The sequence below is a fragment of the Mastomys coucha genome, unplaced genomic scaffold (genome assembly GCF_008632895.1).
Source record: "Mastomys coucha isolate ucsf_1 unplaced genomic scaffold, UCSF_Mcou_1 pScaffold20, whole genome shotgun sequence".
Classification (NCBI taxonomy): Eukaryota; Metazoa; Chordata; class Mammalia; order Rodentia; family Muridae; genus Mastomys; species Mastomys coucha.
In genome coordinates, this window is record NW_022196903.1 from 17227482 (window position 1) to 17235774 (window position 8293).

General features: G+C 37.3%; 1 pseudogene; it reads right to left on the reverse strand.

Moving 5' to 3' along the window:
- Nucleotides 1-202: 202 nt before the first annotated feature.
- On the reverse strand, nucleotides 203-632 carry LOC116098015 (annotated as a pseudogene).
- Nucleotides 633-8293: the final 7661 nt, after the last annotated feature.

Below are 8293 nucleotides of genomic sequence, written 5' to 3' on the forward strand. Positions count from 1 at the left end.
CCTGTGGTCTCTCCATGAGAAATGGAGAAAGTTCCCACTAGAGTTCAAATAGATCGATGTGCCAAGATTAAAAATAATAATAATAATAATAATAATAATAATAATAATAATAATAATAATAATAAAAAGGTCAAACAATCAGCAGTTCAAACACAAATGAATTTGAAAGTTCTCCCACAAGGACAAATACCGAAGTAAGACTCTAGATCTTTCCAGGAAGTGGAGGTAGAGCCCTTGGCATTCCTCCTGACAGCCATGTGTAAGGTCCTAAGAGTATCTGCCATTGCTGCAGTTGCTGTTGTTGCTGCTCCATTTGCAACTTTTCTGTCTCAAAGACAACAGGAAGAACCAGGATCATGAAGGAAGGGGCCCCAATCCACAATGCTGCCCTGGGAGATCTGTACATCTTTTGAGCCTCAAAGAGCAAGAGATCAAAGGGGGCGCCCGAGGCTGACCAGACCCTCTCGGGAAACATCTCTGTCAGACCCCAGAGTCTTTCTGATAGGGTCTCATCTAGCTCATCATCCTCGTCTTCTTCCAGCTCTTCCTCTTTCTCTGCCTCGGCTTTCGGGGAGCAATTCTTCGGGGGACAGAGACTCTCCCGCACCGGCTGCAGCGACGGCAGAGGCCATGGCTTGTAGGACACCAGAAATGGAAGAACATAAAAATTATTTTCAGTAGCAAAATTTCACCAAAGATGATATGGAACTATATAAGCCAGATACCATGGCTGATCACTAGCATTGAGAAGGCTGAGGCAGGAGAATTGCTGGGGGTTTAAAGGGAGCCTAGACTAAAGTAAGTTACAAGAGACATAGGATTATAGAAGGAGACTATATCTCAAAACAACAACAGAAAAGATATGCTATCATGCCATATCATGCAATGTCAAAACCAGGCCATATACCAATAGTTTTTAGAGACTATCAACTAAACCCACAAAGAAACATATGAGTCTCTCTCTAAGAAGGCTAAAATGGATTAAAACTACAGCAGCATGTGTTGGCCGTAATGTCACCAAGTAGAATTGTTAAGAGTAATGCTAACTTGGAAACCACATGGACAAATTTGTATGTCGTTAAACATACAGTTAACCCTAACAGTTTCATTTCTAGGAAGAGTACCTCAAAATGAAAACTTTCTGAAAAAATATTTTAAGATATGTTTATAGAAACTATAAATAATTGTTAAAATGGGAAACACTCTACATGACTTTCAATGAAGAATGGATTAATAAACCATTACATATTCATCAGTTAAATGTTTCCTGGTTATTTAAAGAAATACTAAAAGAATTGGGCTCATTCTGTGGGCCAACAGGGGCAGAGAGCAAACACTCACAGGCAGTGTGTGAGAACAGCAGATAACAAAGGGTTATCCAGGGAAATGGCGGGAATGTTCTGTTTCAGAACAGTGGAATGTTTTTCAAAACTCAGAAAAGCCGGGCGTGGTGGTGCACGCCTTTAATCCCAGCACTTGGGAGGCAGAGGTGGGTGGATTTCTGAGTTCGAGGTCAGCCTGGTCTACAGAGTGAGCTCCAGGACAGCCAGGGCTATACAGAGAAACCCTGTCTCGAAAAACCAAAAAAAAAAACAGAAAAAAATAGAATAGACTCTTGGATTAAACAAACTTTACAGGGGTCAATCTGTACAAGAAATTTTCTTGATATGTGACAACTTGGAAAAAAATCTTGGAAGTGCAAAAACCTAGAGATAGCAAAAGAAAAAAATAAGAAAAGTGTACGAAAATGTAAAAACCATCTTGATAGTAGTCTACTGTTTAGTGTCATAAAATATAGGCTTATCTAATTTTTATTAAAACATACCAAAATTTGCCTGCACAAATGCTTTCAAAACATACACAGTTCTATTTTTGGTCAAGAGAAATGATAACATACATAATAAAGGTACAATGCTAATTTAAAACTATATATAACTGACTACTGTAAGATTGGGCTGCTGCAATGCTTCCATACCTCCAACTGTTACTTTTGCAGTGAATGTAAATACTTTTAAATTTAAGATATATGAAATGCATGTGACACTCACCACCTCCATGTGAAGAGTTTGTCTCCTGTAAATTTTAAATGCCAGTAAGAAGTAATTTATGACAACTCCTTTATATTTTCATTATATCGTTTATATATGGCATAAAGTATGTTAGTAAACTGTTCTGCTCAGTCGTAGGCAATTGCTGGTTAAGTTTTTTTGAGGAGTCAGAAGTTTTCCTGTTTTTGATGGTGCCCAGAGTCAGTACACCTTACCCAAATACTATACAAGGCTCGGTTGTTCTTTCATTTAATGTGAGCTACATCTCAGCCAAAATAGATGCTAGAAATAACAAATGAAAAATATTTTCTAGTTACTACGAAACATAGCCACTAAATGAAATATATTAACTCTACCAAAATCTGATATACTCATTTTTTTGGGAATTCTATATGATACAACATATTCCTATCACTTGGGGTAGAAATTTTTGGCATTTAATTTACGGATGCCAATAAATGTGATATAAGGCCATATGTCTGCCTCTTAAAAATGTGTGCTTTGTGTGGCTCAAACAGGAAGTTTAATGACTGCCTTGTCAGCTGCTCTTATTTTCTGTGTTCATTATTCAATGTACATGGAAAATCAATCTTTTCTTTTGCCAGAAGTAGGGAAAATGTTCTAATTGCATTTAATGTTACTTTAAAGAATGCTTTTTAATCTACAAACAAAAAGCAAAGTTACAACATTTTTTTTAAGTTTAAACTAACTTGGATTTTATTTAAATCTGTTTATAAATAATTTCATCAACAAATTAAACTTTATGAGAAACTAATGAAATATAAATAATTACTAGAAGATACAATAAATATATAATAAATTCACTCCTTTTAAGTCAGGAAGATAAAAGTATCACTTTACTAGGAGAAACGTGAGAAAGAGTGAGAGACAGAGACAGAGACAGAGAGATAGAGATATGAAATAATGCCATCAAGAAAAGACAGTCCCTGAATTTAGATTTATAGAATTTTTATCTTTTACTGGATTTCCTAAACTTTCTATGTGACTCATTGCTAGCCAGATGCTCAATCCACGAAAGCAAATATGAGATAATCCCAAATTCTATCGAACATAGTGTATTTTTCTATCAAATCATCCTTTAAGATTCTTTAATAACATCTCAAAGATGTTTTATTAAAAATAATACACAGCAATGCACTAAACACATTCTTTTCTGAACATGTCCTTTAGGGCTATAACATGGTTAAATCAATTATTCACATCACATAGATGTATTATTTATTTCTGGCTGTGATATTAAATTTTTCATAACTTATTTCAAATTAACCTAGATCTAGTTACATTGAGAGTCTATTTGTCCATTGATGAGTGATTACCAAAGAATTACACAAATATCTAGGGTAGTAATAAGTTTTGTGTTAATTAAGCTTGTTTATGAGCTTTTAAATTTCTCTTAAAATACATTCATTATGAAACCACTTCTCTTTATGACTCTATATTGGTAACTTTGCTTATTAACTACATTATAATTGAGAATATAAAACTTATCTATTAATATTATAGAATATTAATAAAAAATCATGAAGAGGCAGCTATGAGTGTAATTTGGTATAGATGTTCTACACTGTGCAACTGTTCTAAGTTTATCGAAGTAGTTGAAATAGCATGCTTGTAAGCAAATTACATAAGCAAATTACCAGCCATAGTAACTACAGAGGTTTATTCTTCTTCAGTACTATTAGTTAGATCCAAGTAGTTTGTGTACCACTCGAAGAAATGGAAAATATAGAATATCTCAATCCCTACACCCTTTGAAATTGCTAGTACAAAAATGATAGTCTGAAGGCCTCTTCAACACCAGAACCAAAATTATTCCATATTAAGAATACTATGTACATTATTTTCTGTCACTGTGATAAAATACTATGGCTATGACGACTTGTATAAGAAAGTTTGGGGTCATGGTTCAAAAAACAGTGAGAGTCCATCTTAGTGAGGAGGCACAGCAACAGGTGGTTGGCTTAGTGACAGAAGCAGAAACCTGAGAGCTCACATCCTTAACAGCCAATGCAGAGTATAGAGAGTGAACAGGTGAGCTTTCCTACCCCACTCCCCCAGTGACATACTTTCTTCAGCAAGGCCATGCCCCCTTAACCTCTCCAAACCTTGACACCATCCTAGGGCCAAGTAGTAAAATACCAAAGATTGTAATGGAAGGGTCTCATTAAACATTACACCAGTCATACAGATTTAGCTTTCTCACAAATCTTAAATAGAATGGCATGATCTTGAAACCTTACAAGTGGTGAAAAATACTAACAAACAAAGAGTCAAAGCCAAACCTAACAGCTCTGGGTGGTATGGCTCCTTGTTAAGTAGAAGGATGGATGCCATCATTAAATATTCTAGTTGCATTTTTTTCCCGACACAGGGAATGTTTCAAGCAAATGACACTGGGGATTTGAAGCTTCGAGAATGAAGCAGAGACTTGGGTGTGGTGCTGGATCCTCATCATCAAAGGCTCCAAAGTTACAGCACAATCGTTCCGGGTTGTTCCTTAAGCAAAACATGGGGCCCAGTTCTGCCTCTGCCCTGGGACAAAAAAAAAAAAAAGGAGCCAGAATACTATCTACCCATACTTTTTCTTATTTTCCCTTCCCTTCACTCCCTCTCTCCCTTCCTCCCTCTCATTTATTTGCCATTCTGGAAACAGAACCTAGGCGATTGTGGTACATACTAGGAAAGGTCTGTATCAATGACACATTGACCAAGCCAGCTCAGTCAACCAGGTCTCAAGGGAAGGAGCGAGGATTAAAGAAAAAGAGACAATTAGACAACCTTATACCATGAGCCCAGCAGTGCTGAAGCCTTTTTAGTTTTTTCCAGTCTGCTTTTATACCATTCTAGCTACATGCCAAGAATAGGGTCAGTTCTAGCTCAAAGGAAAAGTACCCAAGGAACAAACAAGGCATAAACAGAGTAGTTAAGGAACAAATAAAGCAATAAACGAAGGTCCCATGATTATGGTATTCAGGGACTTAACAAGATGGTCTAGGAACAAGAACACATTCCTCAGCTGTGTGAACACATTCCTCCTGGTGAACACATTCACCAGGAGCCTATTTCTTTGTCCTAGCCCAATGTCAAATTCTTGCCCGAGACTACTCCTTTGTCCTGGCCTAATGTAAATATTATTACCAGTATCCTTGAAATGACACCAAAAGCTTTTCACAGCAAATATTCTCATTGCTTTTAATACTTTTCTTTTTATGAAGGGTTAAGATGCTCAGGATGCATGTTCCTCCTGCCTTGACTCCCCGACTGTCTGCAACTGCCTTTCTCCATCCACATTAGCCACCCACTCCTTACCCTGAAAGTGGAGAGAAAGTCTCTTGGCAGAGAAGAAAGAGTTCACCTTGGTCAAGTGGTACTCATTCAGGGGAAAAGCCGACAGTCCGGCAAACAGGTGTCCCTTTTCTCTTGCTGTGAGAAAGTAACTAGCAGAAGTAAAGGACAAAAGGCTCCTTTTTGTCCAGAGCTTTAAATGGAATTTTAGTTCATCATGGTGGGAAAGTTATGGAGGACTACGGTTTCTTGTCAAATTTTATACTGTAGACAGTCTGTATATATTTCAGTCATACAAATACAGCCATAGTATATCAGGCTGTAGCTTGAAAAGTAGTATGTAGCAAAATTGAATTTGCATTTTTCCAGAAACCTATTCTTTCATTATTTAATTTAATTTAATTTAATTTTTACATCTGTATGTGTCTGTGTATTGCAGTATATGTTGTTGTATGTGTGTTGTATGCACATGCAGATGTGGATGTGTACTCAGAAGCTGAAAGAGGACTTCAGGTGTCATCCTCTATCACTATTCCTTATTTCCTTCCAAATGGGATCTCTCTTCCAACCTAAAGCTAGAGGCTGGTGTTCATCAAGCCTCAGTCATGCTCCTTATCATGCACCTCATAGTACTGGGGTTTATAGACACACACATCTAAGTCTGCTTTATTATATGGGTGTCAAGGATTCAAACCCATGTCCTCATGACTGTGGAGCAAGCACTTTAACCCAATATGCCATCCCTTATGGCCCATTAACTATATGAAAAGCTATCGGGTTCTTCTCATGGTGGCTAAAACTGTGACATGTAGCGAAAGCCAACCATCAACTTTGCCTTATGCCAAAGGATATGTATTTTATCTTTTTTTTTTAACTATGATTTTTTAAAAGCTTCCTTAATAAATAGTGTATAAAAGAGGGTGGATAAGATAAGATGGGAGAGGAATGTGTGTGTATGTGTGTGTGTGTGTGTGTGTGTGTGTGTGTGTGTGTGTGTGGTGTTATCTGTTTTTTTGTATCTTGGTATCTATGCATCTCAGACATATGTGGGAGGAGAGAGGAAGTTGTATGTTTGAGACAAGAAATAGAAATTATGACAAATTTAAGCTACAATAGTACTTCTCTCACTGCAGCAGAGGTCATGTCTGAAAATTCCTTAGAAAATTTATGGTAGAGAAAAATAAAAGGGAGGATAACTGAAATTAGAAATTAACCTCCTGAAGTTTTTATACTATTTAATTTATAGTACAAAGCAAGAAAGAAGCCATTATCACCAAGGACAAGGTCAATGATGATTAATGAAGCAGGTCATAGTTTCTTTTGTGCTGTTATTCTCTATTTACCATCGAGGTCACTATTTAGGGTCTCTTTCTTCATTGTAATCTCAACAAGAAGCATGCCCAGCTGTTGGATCAAGTTAAGGATTAGGCACAAGTTAACATAATTTTTATAGAGCTAGAGTCCCTAGAGTCCAAGGCGGGATCAAACAGGCAGCCAGAACACAAAAATCTAAGCAATAATTTTAGGTCGTTTAAGTTGTTCATGTGTTTTACTTAAAATCTGGAATGAAGTCCTACAATCTATTATCATATCCCAAATCCCCTCCCTTCCTCATCAGCTCCCGTTACATGGTCATGCCTGTGTCCCTTACCAAAAGTCCTGTAAAATAGCTCTCTATGCAAGTTTTAGTTCTTACACATCTCTCTGGTCTTCAAGCTGTTCACATCCTGTACAGTCCCTCCTACTAATAATACATCAGGAAAACTGTCAAGTAAGTCAGAAGTTTTTCGGAGATCAGAAGGGAGGAAATTAATTTGAAAAGGCAGAAGCCATTTCAATAGCCAATGAAGAGAATAAAAGTATGTATTATCACTGCTTAATAAATTACACCTTGAAAAGACCTTCTGATTTAAGGACCTAGAGATGCCAATGCCAGATGCCAGTCCATTCCTCCCTGACTCCGGGGCCATGGCCACGTAGTTCCAGTCCATTTCCTTTGACTTTTTATTCATGACTCAGATCCCCTATGCCTCTTTTTGAGACCTCGTTTTCTTTTCAATGCTTTTATCTTTCTCTTATTGAAAATAGATATTTTTCATCCAATATATGCTGATCACCCCAGTTTCCCCTATTTGTTTTCCTTACCATTTCTGTTTCTAGACTGAGTTGCTCTTTCTTCAGTTGCCTACAAGACAACTTGAAAAGCACATCCCATGTTAAGGTGTGTTCAAAAATGGACAAGCCACACGGCATACACCAATAAATGAACAAATCTTGTTCCATTGAAAACAGAAACGTTTATTGAGAAATAGCTACTATATTTGCAAGTCAGCCTTAGCTGGCACCGGTACCCTTTCAGGAAGATTGTTTTCCTGAAGGCATGATTACAATGCTTCAGCTTCTCTGTTCAATTATGATACGGTCCTCTGCCCACTGGGTATAGATGCTACCCCCGCCCTGCAGGCTACAACAACAGCTGCTTCCACATCCTGTTCACAGTGGTGTTCAGTTACACTGGGAATGGCTGAAATGCCAGAGAACTGGCTGGGATCCAGAATCTTCGTGGTGGTGATATTATCTGGTCATTTTAGATAAAGCATGGCTCCACTTGAGGGTGCTGAAATATACTCTGAATTACATACTGTAATTATGACAGATGGGATCTCAGAAATATGCCTCAAGCATATGGAATCTGCCACTGTTCTTCTAACCTTTAGTTTGGCTGGGAACCTGAAGATAATTTGTCTTCCAGCCATGCCAATTGGGGGTTTATTGAGTATACTAATGTATCATTTCACTTTGTGTCTGCTTATGTTTATAGGTAGTAATAGTTTTAATCCTAGTTTGGCTGAAATAGATGTTCAATGACGATAGCATATCTGTAGCCTAATTTTTAAAATTATACCTTGAAAGTGCCTTTTAAGTGTGTGTGTGTGTGT